Source organism: Ambystoma mexicanum, chromosome 3q (genome assembly GCF_040938575.1).
Source record: "Ambystoma mexicanum isolate Mex_15411 chromosome 3q, UKY_AmexF1_1, whole genome shotgun sequence".
Taxonomy (NCBI): domain Eukaryota; kingdom Metazoa; phylum Chordata; class Amphibia; order Caudata; family Ambystomatidae; genus Ambystoma; species Ambystoma mexicanum.
The window spans coordinates 466,036,367-466,054,450 of NC_090926.1; the positions used below are offsets into that span (position 1 = coordinate 466,036,367).

The 18,084-nt window shown below is 47.2% G+C and overlaps 1 protein-coding gene across 4 annotated transcripts in view; it reads right to left on the reverse strand.

Annotated features, from left to right (window-relative positions):
- Positions 1–18,084, reverse strand: part of TMCO6 (transmembrane and coiled-coil domains 6) — a 459,096-nt gene that overhangs the window by 299,311 nt on the left and 141,701 nt on the right. The gene's annotated exons all lie outside the window — the stretch shown is intronic.

The following is an 18,084-nucleotide window of genomic DNA, read 5'->3' on the forward strand; positions in this document are numbered from 1 at the left end:
GGGCACCTTCTTTGAAACTCGAGCGCGTGGCCCCGGGCCAGGGCGTCCAGCACCCAACGGTCGGTGGAGATGGACTCCCACACGCTGACGAAGCCCGCCAGCCGGCCTCCCACCGGGGTGCTTCGGTGGGGGCCCGACCCCACGGCCGGTTCAATCCTGCTTGGACGCGGCCTTGCCGCCTTGACCTCCTTGGCGACGACGGCGGGGTCCACCAGACTTGCCTCGACCTCTGTAGGCCTCTTGCGACGACGAGCGGGCCGCTTGACGGTAGGAAGCGAAACCGCCGCCGGAACCTTTGGAGGCGCCCTTGCCTCCGCCGCTCCGAAAGGGCGTCCGTCGTTGCTGCAGGACTCCAAGGGCCCGGGCCGTCTCAGTATCCGCCTTGATGGCCTGAAGGGAATCGTCCACTGTCTTCCCAAACAGGTTGTTCCCGTCGAAGGGCATGTCCAGGACTCTGGTCTGGACGTCCTGCCGAAAGTCCGTAGCTTTGAGCCATCCACGACGTCGAAGGCAAACGCCGTTGCCCAGCTGGCGGAACCCAGTGTCGGTGATGTCCGTCGCCACGGTGATGGCGTGGTCCGAAGCCACCTCACCTTCCTGCAGGATCTCAAGGGCCTCCGCCCTCTTGTCGTCCGGCAGAAAATCCAGCAGGGGAGCTATCTTGTACCAGAGCTCCCTGTCGTAACGGGCCACGATAGCCAAGGCGTTGGCCACTTTAATCGTCGTCGCTGCCGACGAGATGACTCTACGTCCCATAGCATCCAATTTCTTTCCCTCGCCGTCCGGCGGGGAAGTCGATGTGGAGGCCGCACCCCCCCCCGCTTTCTTCCTGGCTGCCGCGGAGACGACGGAGTCCGGGGTAGGCTGCGCCCGGAGGCATAGGGGGGCCGAGTCCGGGACCCGGTACTTCTTCTCGTACCGGTCTCTTCTAGCTGGCGTCGTGGAAGGGTTCTTGAGGAGGGAAAGGCCCTCCATCCCAAATGTCGTCCAACAGAGGCACTGCGAGGACCGTCTTCCTCTTGGCCTCGCGCCGCTGGTAAAGGAAGCCTTCCTTTTTCTTCTCCTCAGGGCAGAGTTGGAAAAGCTCGGAAGCCCTGGAGATCATTGAGTGGAAAGATCCAATCTCGTCGGGCGGAGAAGCCCTGGTGGGAGGCGACGACGGAAAATCCTCGTCGTATGCCTCGTCGTCCGTACCCGTCGCTGCCGTGTCAGTCCCCGTATCATCCCCTCGGGTGGACGGGGAGGAGGGCTGGACGGGGCGCGACGGTTGAAAAGGAGGTGGTGGATGGATCCTTCTTTTCTTGGTAGGGGGAACACCAGAAGGTCCCGGTTCTGGATCCCCCGACGGGAGAGGTTCCTCCGTCGGTAACGGTAGCCTCGTCCTTATCTCGGAGCATAAGGACTGTATGGCCAACAAAATGGCCGCCGAGTTGTCTTGCGGCGCTGGCAGAGGGGAATCCGACGGGCGAGCAGGGGCCCCGTCGGTATCCTCGACGATGTCGTCGTCGTCACCTGCGTCGGGGTCCATTCCGACGGGCTGGCCTTCTTCCACGCCTAGGCCGTGGCTTAAGACCTCGATCAGCTCCTCTTCTGAGGTTGAGGCCGAATCTACGACGACGCCCTGCCCCCCCTTCTTCTTCCCCACGGAGGGTTTCACGGGGGTCCTATCGATGGGCACAAAGGAAGACTCCCTCTGAGGAGGCAGGGAGATTCTGGGCCCTGAGGTCGCCACCACTGGTGTAGCCACCACAGGCTGAGCCAGGGCCGCCGCGACCGTTTCGATAGAGGGCTTGGTCGGATGGATCAAGGCCTTCACCACCTTAGGTGCGCTCACCGCCTTATCCTTGAGGGAGGGGGCACTGCCACGCTCCTCCTCTGTCTTAGAGCTCGACCGGGGCCTCTCCAGGAGCTTCGCCGGGTGCTCGGCCTTCCTCTTACCCGACCCAGAGCGTTGGCTTGTGGTTGATGGTGCCGGGGAGGGTGCGCCCTGCCTGGCGCCCGTAGAGCCCGACCGTTCGGCGCTCCCGGTGCCAGCGGACTCGCGGTGCTTGGCCTTATGTTGGGCCCCCGTCGCCGGGGCGCCCTCAAAGGTCTTAGAAGACCGCTCGGATTTCTTCTTCTTCTCGCCAGACGGGCTCTTACCCTCCAGCCAGTTGGCGAGACGTTGATGGCGGTCCTTCATGGTCCGTTCCGACATGTTGCCGCAAAACGCACAGTCCTTCTCCACGTGCGTCTTGTCCTCATGAAGGCAGTAAAGGCAGAAAGAGTGTTCGTCCTCCTTGAAGACGTTCTGCAGCTGGCATCCAGGGCAGACCCTGAACAGCTTTCCGGGCGTCGAGCTTCCCTTCTCCTGGGCCATCTCCGAGACCGGGCCTGAGAAGCTTCTGGAGTCCTCCGAAGTGTAGCTCGACGAAATCTTCACCCTTGAGGGGGCACAGATGAATCCGACACGGGTCCCCGTTGATCGGATGTAGGATCGGTGGAGCTTGAGGCTCTTTTGACCGAAGAATCGAAGTTTTTGTGAAAAAAGCGCGAAAAATAGCACTAACGCTCGAGAGCAATAGCACGAGGATCCCAACACATGAACGTGCGGTAAAAATCTGAAGATGGCTGCCAGAGGCGGTGCTTAGGTAGAGGGCAGTCATTGGCTGTGGTCAGTATGACGCAGAGACCAGTGATTGGTTATTACTACGAAAGACAGATCAGAAACGAAACTGATACTGGTTTTTTCTTTACCGAGGATTCCCAGCCTGACGACGGGGAATATTCATGAGCATGTGAATCCATGCCAGACCCCATGCTGGAGAACTGGCACGAACCCAACTTGGGATGCATCTGTTTGCAAGATGAAGTCCTTATTGAAGTTGGCTACCTTCAAGACAGGTTCACTGCACAGAATTTGCTGGAGAGTGGTAAAGCAAGCTTGATGCTCTTGGGTCCATTCTAACTTTTGGGCTCAGCATTTTTAAGTTTGTCAGTAAGGCAAGCAGTTATAGATGAATAGTTGGGTATACATCTTCTATAATAGCCCACTAACCCAAGGAATGCCCTTAGATCCCTCTTTGTGTTTGGTGTTGGTGTTTCTTGTACAGATTTTATTTTTTCTGTTTGGGGTTGGACAAGACCAATCCCTACAAAAAAGCCAGGTATTTTACTGCCGGTTGAGCAGGATGGCATGGGATAACTCTCGAATTGTGATATTGTGTATACCTTTAGGAAATCTATACAAAACCTCCAGGTGTTATCAGGCTTTGTGACAAGGACTATTGGGGAGGACCAGGGACTTGGAGAAGGTTCTATTATATCAGAGGCTAACATTTTCTCCAACTCCTGTATTATCACGTCTCAGGGATTCTATAAGGTTTCAGGTTGACCATTTTGTATTTAGAAGGATTGGCAATAGGTTGATTAGTATAGGCCCTTTTATTTTGACAGACTCCACTAGGACTGCCTTATTATTATTTGATGGTCGTAGCTTGCTCCCATCCTTAGATTTAGGTTTAGATGGGCCTTTTACCAACCCATTGAAGTTCAATAAACACCCTTGAACTGTGATCACTTGCGTCTGTCTTTACTGTTTGATACCATGCCTTCCTTACACTGGCCATCTAAATCCTGCAAGGTATTACTGTACATGCAGCGCCAACAGGTTGATATAGCGTGTCAGGAAACGCACTTGACTGCATCGGGAGAGGCACGCTTTGGACAGAGGTGGAGTTGCCACTGCTACGTTTCCTTTTATTACTCCTTCTACAGGGGGGTCTGCATATTGTTACGGGACTCGGTCGGGTTTCGCTTGGCTGAGGTGATTAGGGATCAAGAGGGGTGGGCATTGCTGGTATTAGGAACTATTCATGATCAGGCAATAACTTTAATTACTAGGACTCCAATCAAGACTCGGTGGAAACACTGGATTGCATAGCTTGTCAGTTGGACAAGACTTGGAGGGGGATAACTATGTTGGCATGTGATTTCAATGCAGTGTTAGAGCCTGACCTTGACAGAAATGGGGGAGTCCATAGACCTCTTTTGAAGTCGACTTGCAAATTGATCTGTGCTGGGCCTGGGAGTCAAATTATATTTGGGGGACCAGGCACGAAGGTGAGCAGGGCTATGCATTTTACTCCATGGTCCACAGATCGGCGTCCCGATTGGATTACTTCTTGGTTTGTGACACGATACTGGCGCATACCTTGTCAGATCATGCACCAGTGGTGGGGTCTCTGGAGGTACTGGGGCGAAAGGGCGAGAGGCCTCACGTGTTCAAAAACAGTGAAGCGCAATTGTGTGGTCCGCAAGAAGATGCAACGTCATTGCATTTCCCTGCTAAACAAGCAGAGATTAGGGAGGAACTGCATAACTTCAAAGAGGTGACGCAGAGGGAGGTAACATTTTTGATGGGTAAGCCGGCTGTTCGACAATATGGAGGGGCAGCACCATGGTAGGTTACTTGCGAGAGCTGCAAAGGCTGGTGAGCCGAGGGCACACGTCTTGTCTGTCAAAAATTAGCAGTGGGAACAGAGATGTGCAGATAGGGATATTGTTCAGAAATTCTGCACGCTTTCCACACAACTATATTCCTTGCGTACTCAAACCTCACAAATAGAGATGCACAGTTATATTGACCAGGTGGCATTATACTGGTGCATGGATGAAGTGAGGGAATGGCTGGGTCGTTCCATAACTATTCAGGAAATCCTGTCGGTGATCAAGACGCTGTCATCAGCGAAGGCACAGGGGCCGGATGGCTTCACGGCTGAGTTTTATAAAAAAATTTCATTGAAGCTCGCTCTGCATCTTTCAGAGATGTTCCAATAGTCAATGAGGGAGGCAGTGGTTGCTGTATTGTTGAAACCTGGGAAGGCGGCGGATGAATGCTCCGCCTCATCCCGCTTATCAATTTGGATAATACAATTCTAGCCAAATTGTTGGCAACGAGATTAGTGCCTTTAATGCATAGATGTGTAAAGTCTTATCAATCAGGATTTATCCCTGGGCGCTCCACTTCTTATGGGATACAGCAGATGTTTGGTCTAATGTCGGTGGTGCGGCGGGAAGAATCAACTGTGGCAGCACAATTGGGTGCTGAAAAGGCATTTGATTCAGATGAATGACAGTTTCTCTTCATTATACTACAAAGGATTGGGATGGGGGAGGGATTCATCTCCATGGTTTTGTTACTCTACACCTTGCCCGTTGTGAAAATTAGAGTGAATTGCTAGCTTACCTCAAACATACCGCTGGGGAGAGGCACACGACACGGGTGTCCTCTTTCCTCTGTTTGCCTTGGCGATTGAATCCTTAGCTGAATGAATAAGGGTAAACCTGCTTACAGAGGGATACAGCTGTATCGACATAAGGGGTGTTTTCTCTGTATGCGCATGACATGGTGATTTATGTCAAGGACCAGCAGGATAATCTGGGTCCAATCATGGAAGGTGTGTTAACCTTTAAGGGCTTCTCCGGATTGAAAATCAACGTCACAAACCTGTGCTTTTTCAGCTTACTGAAAGTACTAGACAATTCCATGATGACTATGGGTTTCAATGGCATGAGGTTTATACCAGATATCTAGGCATTGTTATTGTGCGGTCCTCGGAAGGGCTGTATAAGCGTAATTATGCAAAGGTGTTGGAACACAGTCGGATAGTGATGGGTAGATGGATGGGGCTGCCTCTCAACCTCTATGGAAGGATATCGCTAGTTAAAACGGTTCTGCTTCTACGGTTCCTCTAGGTGTTTCGTAATCTGTCCCTGGCATGCCAAGGTTGCATTTACGTGAAATACAATCAGAAGTCTCACGTTTTATCTGGGCGGGCAAACAGGTGCGTGTGTCCTGGGAGAAGTTGACGGCACCGCTGGATAGGGGAGGGTTGGCTTTGCCTGACTGCATATTACGAGGCAGCCCAAGCAGGGCTCTTATCATATTGGTTTGGGGAAAATACAGATAGAAGGCATGTGGAAGTGGAAAGAGCTCTTGCAGCGCCGTTTCTTTTATGAGTGGTCATATTAACGCCCCTCAGTTGATCACCCAAAGTAGAGAACATGGTGGAGCTGACCTGTAGGTCATGGGTTCGCATTGAGAGGAAAGTGAAGGAAGAGATTATCTATTCTCCAAAACTCCTGATTATACATGTCCCAGGGCTACCATTGACCAGTGAGCCGGGATGTATACGTTGTATGAAGCGATTGGTCATCTGCTGTTTTCAGGACCTCTTTCCGGAGGGACAATTTGCATCTCTAGATTTGTTATTATATTTCCGATTGCTGGAATCCCTGAAGGGACTCTTTCCCACCTTTCCCCAAGAACCGGGAGTGACCCCCTATACTTGATGGGATGACAGAATGGGTGGATACCAGTAGAATTGTGTCTAGTCTGTACAGCAAAATAGAGGAAGCCCGGGTGAGATAGGCAGAGTAATCTCGGGAGAAGTGGGAGGACTCTCTGGGAGGAGTCATATCAGAGGAGGTATGGAGTTACTGTTGTGCACAAACAAGAAAGATAGCTCTCAATAGTCGATTCAAGTTGATCCATTTAAAGTATTTACATGAGTTTTATTACACCCCCTGCGATGTTGCACAGATTCTTCCCGGACACCTCGAATGGGTGTGCTTGTTGCGCTGATGCACCGGCAGACTTGATACATGTAGCGTGCAACTTCCCTACAGTGTTGCAATTTTGGGAAAGAGTATTTGAGATATTGAGAGGGTGGTCCCAACACCAGAGACCAGGCTGCTGGGTAATACCAGGCAGACTCCAGGGCGAGTGAGAATAAGGGTGGGGCTGCTCCTACTTTTAGCTAAGAGGAGAGTGGCGATGGGGTGGGGAAGGCCTCAAGGTCCTAAAGTGGAACCCTGGAGGGAGAACATTCTGTATCGCAATGAGATGGAACTGCAGTATGGTAGAATGGTGCATCCCTGTGCTAAACCCAGGGACATATGGGGTCCGTACAAACACTATTTTATTTCTCAAGCTCAAAGATCGGAGTCGGATTATGGAGAGGGCCCATCCTAAATGTTACTGATGTTAGCCTGGGGGAAGCAGACGGGCATGGGTCTACAGAAGAACATGGGCACTAGATTAGAAACACCTATAATTGAATTTCCTGCATAGTGGGAGAAAAGACCTAGGTCTCACAAAATGGAAGGCAGTAGATGAAAGATACAGAGTTGACAGAGAGGCAAGCCGTTAATTAAATCACCTAGACCTGAGGTTCCTGGATAGTGGAAGAAAAACCATGATTTCGCCACACACCAGGTACCTCAGCGTCAGCGTGTGCTTTACGTTCACCTTGGATTTCCAATTATGTTCTTGGAGTGTACGTTTAGTCAGCTTTTCCCAGGGTGGTGGTAGTAGTTACTACCCGTCGTTCTCCCTACCTTGTCTGTTGAAGCTGGTAGACTGCAGTCAAGTCTGTTCTTCGTTTGGCACGTCTTGGCTCTGCCGCTAGTTGTAACTGCTGGATTGCAGGTGGGATTATGCCTTAGCAACCACCTCAGTGAGTAGGGATGTCATCAGGGATACTTTGTCTATCGGTTGCGGATTGGGAGCAGATTGTCACTCTGACCGTGGAGCTAGGAGGGGGCAATGCACTGTTGGTCCTGTTTCTGGGGCTTAGCGTTTGGTTGGAGCTAGTTAGTGGGGTACAGCAGAATCATGTGTGTGTGATAGAGGGTATGCGTGGAGGAAAAGCAGTTTAAATTGGGTTGTTTTTAGTCAGTGTCTACTTCCCTGGTGACACCTGCAGACACCTCTTGGGGGCTGCCTTTAGGGGCATCCCTTTGCCTTGGGGCCCTTAGCTGCAGAGGATGCAACGGGCAGAGGGCTGCCCTGGCACTGTGATATATATGGGACCCGTTAGCCAATCAGTGTGGGTGGGAGGGACGGGAGGCGGGCAGAAGGCAGGGAAGTGAGGGTCTGAGAACGGGGCTCAGCCGGTGCTCACTCAGGGCTGGGGGCGCAGAATGTACTTTTTTAAAGGCCCAAAATGGGTCACAAGAGCACACTCACCTGCACCAGATGGACTAAAGGTGCTGTGAGCTACGGGTGCACACGTACACCCATGGCTCATTGAAACTTCGATTTCTGGCCAATCAGGGTGGGTGGGAAGTATGTGAGGTGGGCAGAAGACAGGGATGTAAGGGGCTGAGACAGGGCTCAGCCGGTGCTCACGCAGGGCTGGGGGCGCACAATCTTTTTTAAAGGCCCACAATGGGTCGGACGAGCACACTCACTGTACCAGATGTACTAAAAGATGCTGTGAGCTGCGGGTGCATACGGACACCCTTGGCTCAGTGGAGCTTCGATTTCTGGCCAATCAGGGTGGGTGGGTGGGAGATACAGGAGTCGGGCAGAAGGCAGGGAAGTGAGGGGCTGGGACCGGTGCTCACGTGGGGCTGGGGGCCCAAAATGGGTCGGAGGAGCACACTCATCTGCACCAGATGGACTAAAAGATGCTGTGAGCTGCGGGTTCACAGGGACATTGAAGTGTGTCATGTAGTACTAATTGACCAATAAAGCTGTGCCAATCAACAACATGGCATTTAGAAATAAGTGCACCGAAGTGCTCTGGCAGGCTGCTTTGCTGCTCTGCTCCTCTCTGCTCTTTCCTGGACCCTGTCATTGGAACGTGACTTTCAAGCGGTACGAAAATGGAACTAGATACTGTCAGCCTCCACTTATGTGGGATATGGACTGAAATCATATCATCTCCTGAACACTATTGTGTCTCTCTTCTTCGCAGATTGAAACAGTGTTTATCACTTTAAGAAACACCCGCCTCCACTTTGGCATCACTTCCTATATAGCAGGAATGCACGCGCATCCGCGCGCATGCATCCCGTAAGTGCACCGGAAGTGCTCTGGAAGGCTGCTTTGCTGAGTAGCGAGCAGCCTTTGCATACTGAGGTTTGACTTTGTTTTACTTAGCTTATTTTGTATTTGTTGCCGACTCTGCTCTTATTGATACTCGAACTTCCCTATTTTTATTTCGTTATAGGCCATTGTTTTGGTATTTCTTTTGCTTTCTTTTACCATTTTATTACTCATTAGTCTGATCAGAAATGGTCAATACACGATCACACCTAAGCCTCCGACATACACAGCCCGCGATGTATTCGCTCAAGACAAATATGCCCCTAGCGCGAAAAGTTATCATGCCTCTGTCACGAGTGGAAGTAAGCCAGTCAAATCGTTCACCAGCTCAACTTACAGTAAGGAAAGCCATTATGGCTGCTTCCTCTGCTCTTAAGAGAAAAACTCCTGGGCATGATATTCGATGTTATTATCCACCTCATAGCGCACACCTGCCTCCAAGTTCTGAAGAACACATTGTGTCCAATGAAACAATGTGCGCTGTGAGCTCATTTTACGTCACAGCGGCTCTTACTTTACAAGACACTTCTCTATCGATAATTGATCCTCCAACAGCCCTCGCTACTGTATCACCAGCAATAAAATCATTACCAGCGTCTGCAGTGTCACCTTCGGCTTTGCCAACTAATAAGCCAATGGATATGGAAGAACCCAGTGAGCCGCACCAAGTTAGGACTCAGACTTAAGTCCGTCTAACCCTGCGGGCCTGATGGATACTGAAAAGCTGTTCTCTTAAGTCGAAGATAGTCCAATCGACCTGACCACACAATTCAAATCACAGCTTTCCCCAGCTGAAACTCCTGGGACTGCTTATCTACCAAACTGCGCCAGAGACGAAATTGAAAACTTTTCACAATCACCCCTTATGTTTCAGCGCTCATTACACAACTCAACCATGTCACCAATATCTTATTCCAATCCTACACCTCGCAGGCTGACTCTGACAACGCAGTAATTACCCAAACAACTTTATCGACACCAGTGCTGGAATTCACCTTGAATGCTATCAACACCACGTTATCATCATTATTCAAATTATTTGAGATTTTGGACGACAAAGTTAATCGACAGACCAACCTCTCAAAACTGTTGTGCCGTCAACAATCTGGCATGGAGTCATTTTCGGATACTAAGATGCAAGCTCCATCTGAAACAACTAAACCATCTATCACTACTTTCTCTAACATTGCAGAAAATGACATTGCAATTATTAGCCAGGCAGACCATAAGAGGAGTGCAGGAGTCGTAGTGTTGCCCTCTTTTGCACACATTATCACACCACAAAATCCAACTTTACCTTCACCTTCTCCACCTCTTAAATGGTCGGCGACAAATAATGGCTGCTGCTGTTAGCGGCTCCAAAGCCAAGACTTCAAAAAAGGCATACAACATTTTTGAACCACCATCCTTAAACCCATCACCAAGATGAATGATCCCGTTACACAACCGCAGAAGAAATCCAAAAATATTGTACGCACTCAAGTTCCAACTTCATCAGCCACAAAACGTTTGTCCGAGCCATCTCGCTTAAGAGATCTCAAAACATGATTTCAGCTACCACCATCTGCAAAAAATATATCAAAACTGAAACCTGGAAACGATGAGATATCTCAGAAAAATACACTTACTTATGAACCTCTGGACGAATTAGTTTAAGCAGTAAAAGAAGATCTGTTGCACAGGATAATTCTACTAAGAACATAGCCACTGTGCTTTCTGCTACGCTGGGAGCCCCATCAGACTCTTTTCTCTGAAAGACCAATTTAGAATCACGACGATCAGAAATTCAAAGTTCATTGAAACAATTCATCAACAGAACATGACAGCATGTAAGAAGGCTGAAATTATATGCACAACCTTCTTAACAACTTCTCGCTCTTTTGCTTTATTGCGACAGCAAAAATCTTCCTCAACGGAGTAACACCCTTTTATGATGCCTAGTAAACAAATAACGAACCACGATGCCTTATCCAGATCAACAATGGACCAAACCAATAACAAATCAAAGACGCAAGGCCGGCCTTTACATCTCCATTGCTTATTGCAAAAATGCAGACCAGCGGCCTTCCCTTCTTTTGATCTGAATAGAGCAAGTGTTCTAAATATCGTTCATGAAATTCTGAGTCTGCATGATGTCTGCTCAGTAGATATAAATCAAGTTCAGTTTATACATCAAACTGATCTTTTTGTGGTCAGACTATTTATGCAGTCTGGTGTCGTCTTCAACACTTTGTGGCAAGCCAAGAATTATCTTTTTGATCTCGGCTTTGAATTATTTCAACACCTGTCGCCTAAGCCCGCAGTTGGTGGTCCAGTGGCCCTATCACCAGCAAATCGGCATACGTTGAGGCTCGCAAACCGATTCTCAGTATTACCTACAAGACCAAATCAAATTCAACCATCTCTAACACAATCTGGATTTTTGCCACAGTCATAACAACTCAAATCGAATCTACAGAACTCAACTCTTCTTGACCAGCTGGGACTCCAGAGGAAATGTGCACTTGATGAATAATCTACAACATGGTCTCAATAATTTTCACATTGTTGTACTTCAAAAAACGTGGCTACTTGCAGACCCGATTTGTGATGGTTACCGGATATCAAATGTTAAGGCTATGACATCTGGCAAAGGACGTCTGTCTGCTGGGCTATTAGTTGCAGTTCAACTGGCAACTGGATACACCTGTGAACTATGAGTCTCCCTGAACAACTTTATGCAGCTTGTTAAAATCACCCAAAGATCCTATACCTTAGCACTCATTCATTTGTACTGGAACCGCTTAAAAATCTCAAGCAAATGCTTTTTGGAAGATCTAAATACACTCATGTTATTGATAAGGTCTACACCTGCAATCTCAGCTACTATTTTAACAGGCGATTTGAATCTTCATTTGTTAGATGACAAAGGGCCCCAAGATAGTCAGCTGATCCAGCAGTGGAAGGCCTTCACCAAGGAACACTCCTTGTTTATGACAAATGGAACGCTTCCTGCCTGGAAATTGTCCGCCACAGCACACTTGGTCAAGAGGATGTCAACACTCTATAATTGATTTCATATAGACGGATAAAGTCACTTTTGCTGATGCCATTCATCTAGAGGTGCTCAAACAATCCCATAGTGACCATAACAGGATAACAAAGTGGGGATGGGATACTTTAGAAATACTGCCAATCAAATTGCTATATCCTGGTCAGCTTAGCATCAATCCAGGCAAAAATCATTTCCTTTGGTCCACTGAAAAGCTTGGTCAGCTACAGAATATTGTGGAAACTCATCAAGAGTCTATTCAGGAACACTCATATCATCTAGTGGATCATTATGTCACTGCGGTGCAACTTTTTGTTGTCCACTCTCCTAATTCAGTGAAACCACTTCATAGACCATAGCATGCTTATGACCTAGAGTTGCGTCTAAAGAAAGCAGAATATTGCAGAAGAGAGCGGTCAAACATCTTGATACACTTGATAAAGCACATGCTTTAAAAATTTTAAAAACAAGGTATCAGAATGGGATCCGCAGTAGACAGGCACTGACATATCAATAAAATGGAGAATCCATACTGTGGGTGCTCGCATTAAAGTCATCTGCATCAACCTGGAACATTCTGAATAACGTAACTAACACCTCTCAAGAAGCGACACAAATAAATGGGGTGACGGCCAAGGCGTGGCATGACCATTTTCTTCATTTCTACGCTGCACCAGATTCCGCTTTATGCTGCCCTTCGGTGGATGAAAAAATCTCGGCAGTAGAGTTCAACTCCAATTTTGACCTAGATATTACCAAGCAAGACATCGTGTTCTACATCCAGAAGTCCAGTCGTTCGAGGCCCCCCGGGCCCGACGGCCTAAGTAACAACATGTTCAAAGAACACCGGCTTGAATGGGCAGCTATACTATATGAGATTTTTCAACAGGTCATAACCACAAACAAATTACCAAAGTCCTGGTTAAAGTCAGTATTAATACCGATATATAAAAAAGGAAACAAAACAAACTTAGAAAAGCAATCTGCCCTACATCCATCTTGACTCTGATCAAGCTATTTCACACAAACACTTCCATTCAGATTCGATTATCTCTGGACGGTTTGCTACCTGAACACATTCCTACTTTTAGAGGGCTGAAGCAGGGGTTTATCCTCGCATCAGCCCTCTTTAATTTCTTCATCGCGGATCTGGTGAAAGATCTCATACTCTTGTTGACTGATGTACCAAAGGTGGGCCCTCATTGCATTCCGTGCTTATTTTATGCAGACGATCTGGTGATGATGTCCAAGACGCTGAGAGGATTGCAACGGATGGTAAATGCTCTAGACACATACAGTACCCAAAACCCTCTTACCATCAACGTAGAGAAGACTAAAGTGATGATATGGCCATCTATAAAGGTAAGAAAAGGATTACAAGAGTCTGGTCCTTTGCTCATTCATCTCTTGAAAATGTACATCAGTACATATACCTAGGAGTCAACACAAATGATCACCCATCTGATATTGCATACTTGGCTTTAATTACTTCTAAAATGCATGTGGCCATCTTACAAGCCAGGATCAGACACGCCAAGTATGGCAAATTTTCATGCCTACCAATATTAACTTTCTTTAAACAAAAAGTGGCTTCTCAAGTACTATATGGATCAGAAACAAAATCATTGACATCAGAGTTATTCTGGCTGAGACTGGAAAGCAAATACTGGAAACAACTCTTATGCTTGCCCAAAGCCTCCCTTATTTCCTTAATCAGACACGAATTGGGTACCACCTCCTTGTACTGCTTATATTTATGGAAATTATGCTTATTTTACAGAAAATGTTTATTATGTACAAATGGAAATTACTTACTGTCTGTGTTAGCACATTTCTTTAATTCATCGAAACCTAGATTTATTCTGGAATGGAGAAAAACTATCTGATGTTTTAAATTGCAGCTGACGTAACTGACGATCTTTTGTTAAGTGACCCAACTCGAGCTAAGCGAAAATTGTTTGATTGGATAAAGACATGCCAGCTGTGCTCGCACTACAAAGATTTCAATCAGAACCCATTTGCCCCAAAATCATTAGGTATGATGGAAGGGTATCTAGTCAAATGTCCTTCCCCAAAGCTCAGAAATACATGGCTGCGAATAAGGCTTAACTTACGGCCGACGAGACAGGTTTTGGCTTGTCGCAGTATATCGCATCACCAAATCAAAATGGTTGTCGACATTGTCATAAAGTGGAATCCGTTGAGACGCTAAAGCATTTAATAGCCGAATGTGCCAACTTAAGAGGCCAACGCAACCTATATTTCATATCACTTTTTCTGCATTATCAAGCCCTGGATGTTGACACCTTTTAGACTATGGTCTTTACAACTAACAAAAGCAGGTTAAGAATAGCTGTAATTACCTTTTTGGAGGCTTTAAACTGGGATGTTGAAGAGTAAACATGTATATTTATTCCGTGTCAACATTGTAAGCCAGAATTCTTGAAAGCATACATTTTCTTGAATCTATTGAGATTGTATTAGAATTCTTAAAATTTTCCATCCAATGATGTTGATAAGTTGATTAATTGGTAAAAATAAAATTGTAAATATTGCTACTGTTGTTGTAATGTTGTGTATATTTAATCAAAATATTGAAAAGTTGATCAATCTAATCGGCTAAATCAATAAAAAAAAAGAAAAGAAAAAATAAGGCCCTCTATATTCCAGGAGACAATTGTTAAAACCTTATCATGGGGCACATCACATGTATGACTAAAGATTATGCAGCAAGCACGGATATGCATGATTTGACTGTGGCAGAATTGTTCGCGCCGGAAATGATTGGTCAATTTGGCCGTGAATACAATTTTGCTGTGGCTAAATCCGGCAAAACCTTGTCTGCCCCTCCAGCTCCCCAAAACATCCCCCCACCATTACCTTTTGCTGCTTCTTTTCCTTCTGACCCTGCGGCGTCGGTTCTGTCCCTCTTACGCGGGTCGCATCCGACACTGCAGGGTCCGCTTTCCTTTTTTCATCCCACGCCTCCAGTACTCAGGACGCAGGGGAATTTAATCCAACAAATGGCAGTGGCCGAATTTCAGCCCAAACTACCATACGATCAATTAAATTCGAACAAACTGGGCAATACCGCAAGCACAGGGAGGGTGGTACAATCCAATCATTCTTCCTCCCCTGACAAGATACTCTGAGTACTTCTAACATAGAATTACACCTGGTCCCAGGTTTCTTGACCCTGACGTTGTCAGGACAGGCATCCAAGTGAGGCTGTTCTGGCATATTAGCCCTATTGCTCTGTGGTCGAGGTTGAGACATTCTGGGGGATAGCGGGTATGCTCTAAAATCAACCGCCAGAAGCACTTGAACAAGGCTCTAATCAATCAAACCTACTTTTATTACATCAAAATAAGGGACAACAGGGAGAATGGTCAGGGGATCTAGGTGCATCCACAATGTTAACTCTTCTAATGAAACAGCAGAACCTGGATTGGCAAATCCAATGTATAGTTTTACTAATGAAGTTGTCAGTTTTTTAACTTTAACCTTCAGCTTGTGCACTATTATCATAAAGAAGACTTTGCGGTTTTCCCAATCGGGATAGACAACAGTTATGTTGTTTTTCTCCCAAGGGAGAAGTTTAAACATCTCTCAGAAGCTCCAGAGATGCCTTTTGGAGCTTTGGAAGTGAAGAAGGTGGAGTAACCAGGAGAGATAAAGACTAACCTAGATGAATGATGTTTTAAACCAAGCAGCTGTAGTAATATCTTCCCAGTGATGGGAAAATCTCTCCTTTCTATGTATTTTCCTTGATCCAAATCACAAATGTTTACATCCCTGCGTCAAAGTCAAATAGACTTTTTGGTTTCCTGGTTGGATCGGGCTGAAGGTGTTGAAGTAGCTATAACTTTAGGTCTGTTCCTTCTCTTTTCAAGAGATGCATAGTAAGGTTTAGAGGCAGAGGTAGCTGAGACATTTGCTGCACATGGGCAAGGTTTAAAAGACTTCTAGCTGTTGGGGTGGGCTTGCTTCATAGAGATCGAACTTAAAGACTTCGAAGCCATAACACTTGCCTTACACTTCTGTACAATCTCATCAGTTTATGGGTCAAATAACGGTTCACTATCAAGTAGTAAATCCAGGACTTTGTCCAGTATATACTTATGAAGCGAAGTAGCTGAAACCTAAGCATGCGGCCTCATGCTGAAAACACAGTTCTTGGACCTTGTTGTGGTGTCAGTCTGGTCTTGAATGACCTAAACGTGCTGAGTGCTGCTTCCCTATATTTTGTAATACAGAAGGTGAACTCGTTTACCACATCTTGAAAAAAGGAATTCAACATTTCTAAATGTTCCCAATTGAGACTATTGAAACTCAAAACAGTAGCTGAATTGATCTGCCTAAATTGTAAGGATGCATTCAAATATGATTTACTCTCTTGATTTTCCAAGGCCTTTGCGTTATCAAATACAGATACCAGCGTGGGAACTGGACCTTTACCTTTTGTACCCAAGGCTGCTGAAACTAGTGTGAATGAGCAGGCAAATTGCCCATTGGTACAAAAAGATCCACCTGAGGATTTTTGTATTTAGAATCAAGAGATTCTGAAATTGCTGAATCTGAGGGAGGCTTGGCCCAATGACTCGGGCCTGTTCTAAAACAAATAGGCAGTAAAGCATTTGTCTGCTTTTTAGGAGGTTTACCAAACATTTCCAACGCCTATAGTTGGTCTGCTGAAAATATTCAGTGCCTGCATGGCTTTCAATAGTGTTTAAAAACAAATTTGAAACAAAGCCTACAGAAGGGAAGTATGGTAGATCTACATGTGTCTATCTTAGTAGCCCCAGCTGTGTGGACCAGCTCGCAGTGGCTAACAGACTGCCTGCAACAAAGGCAATACATCCCAGCATGCCTCATTACAATATCCAAGAGGCTCTGGCCGAAGGAAGACTATGCCAGTGGAACAATGTCCCAAACGCCTGTTGGGGCGGTTCCAGCAACAGGAGCCTGCTGTTGGTCACAGTTGCTGGTGCCACTTCAACAGTATGGGCATGCTGGGTGGGTGCAGGGTTTCGGCACATTGGGGCCAGATATCACTGCCATGTTGCGCCATGGCCCTGGGAAGTACTCTGAACCAATCCCTCCTCATCACTGCCATGGGGGCGAGGGAGGAGAAGAGTCACTAGCGGGCCCTGTAAAAGATAAGGCATTCTTTCCTGGTGGATGGTTTTGTGCCATCTACGAACATGGTTCCTCATGGATGTTGTCCCAGGGCACGGTCCTGGCTCTTTTCCGGTTCATCCTCCTCCCACAGCCCTCCACCATAAAAAAAGACCTCTGTTTTCACCCCTATCCAGATGGCCCTCTGGGGCTTATCCTGTTCTTCATGTGTCCCCTCTGTAAAGGAGAGTGCATGGAGAGACTCCTCTTCTACCACCACAGCGTTTCCCTCCCTAAGCACAACCTTCTTCCACCAACTGCTGCGGCACCTCGCCAGGAGGCTGTGCCCCCCGGCTCTACTCCTGACAGACTCCCCTGCTTTATCTGCACCCTTAAACAGCTGGGTGGAGACCACTTCCTCCTCAGTGCCCCCCCAAGTAGACAGGAGCCATCCCATAGTTTTCATCCAGGATGCTTTCTGCAGCCGCCCTCTCCTCCTAGATTAGGAACAGGGCCTCAACTGTGTCTCTCTGGGGGCGTCCACATGAGGCTCTGCCTCCTTTGCCTCCATGTTAGCGGTCGGGGTCTCCTCTGATGTCTCTGCTTCCTCCCCCACTCCTTCCCTAAAGGCCCGCCCCAATACCTAAGGCTCCCCCGCTGAGTCAGGAGAATCACTGATGCTGCGTGGCCTGTGCCGAGGACTCATCACCAACGAACAGCATTAGGTCGCCTCACCCCCATCCAGAGGGATTATTATTCTGGAAGCGGCAATCCAGTGCTTTTCCCTCTCCTTCCACCTTCTTCCCCTTCCAGCAATGCTATAATAGAAATTGAGGTTCATGGGAAATAAGTAACTCCAAAAAAACAGTAGGCACAACAACAAGAACTGCGGTCCTATTACTACTATATTAAACCAAGGCAACCCATAATACTAAGACAAACTCAGAGTGACTGCATGTCTAAATATTCTCTAGCATGTGATTATAAAGAAACAATGAGAGTAATAGATCTGGTTATTAGAAGGATTACTGATGCATTTGTTTTGTACTAACTGATTTAA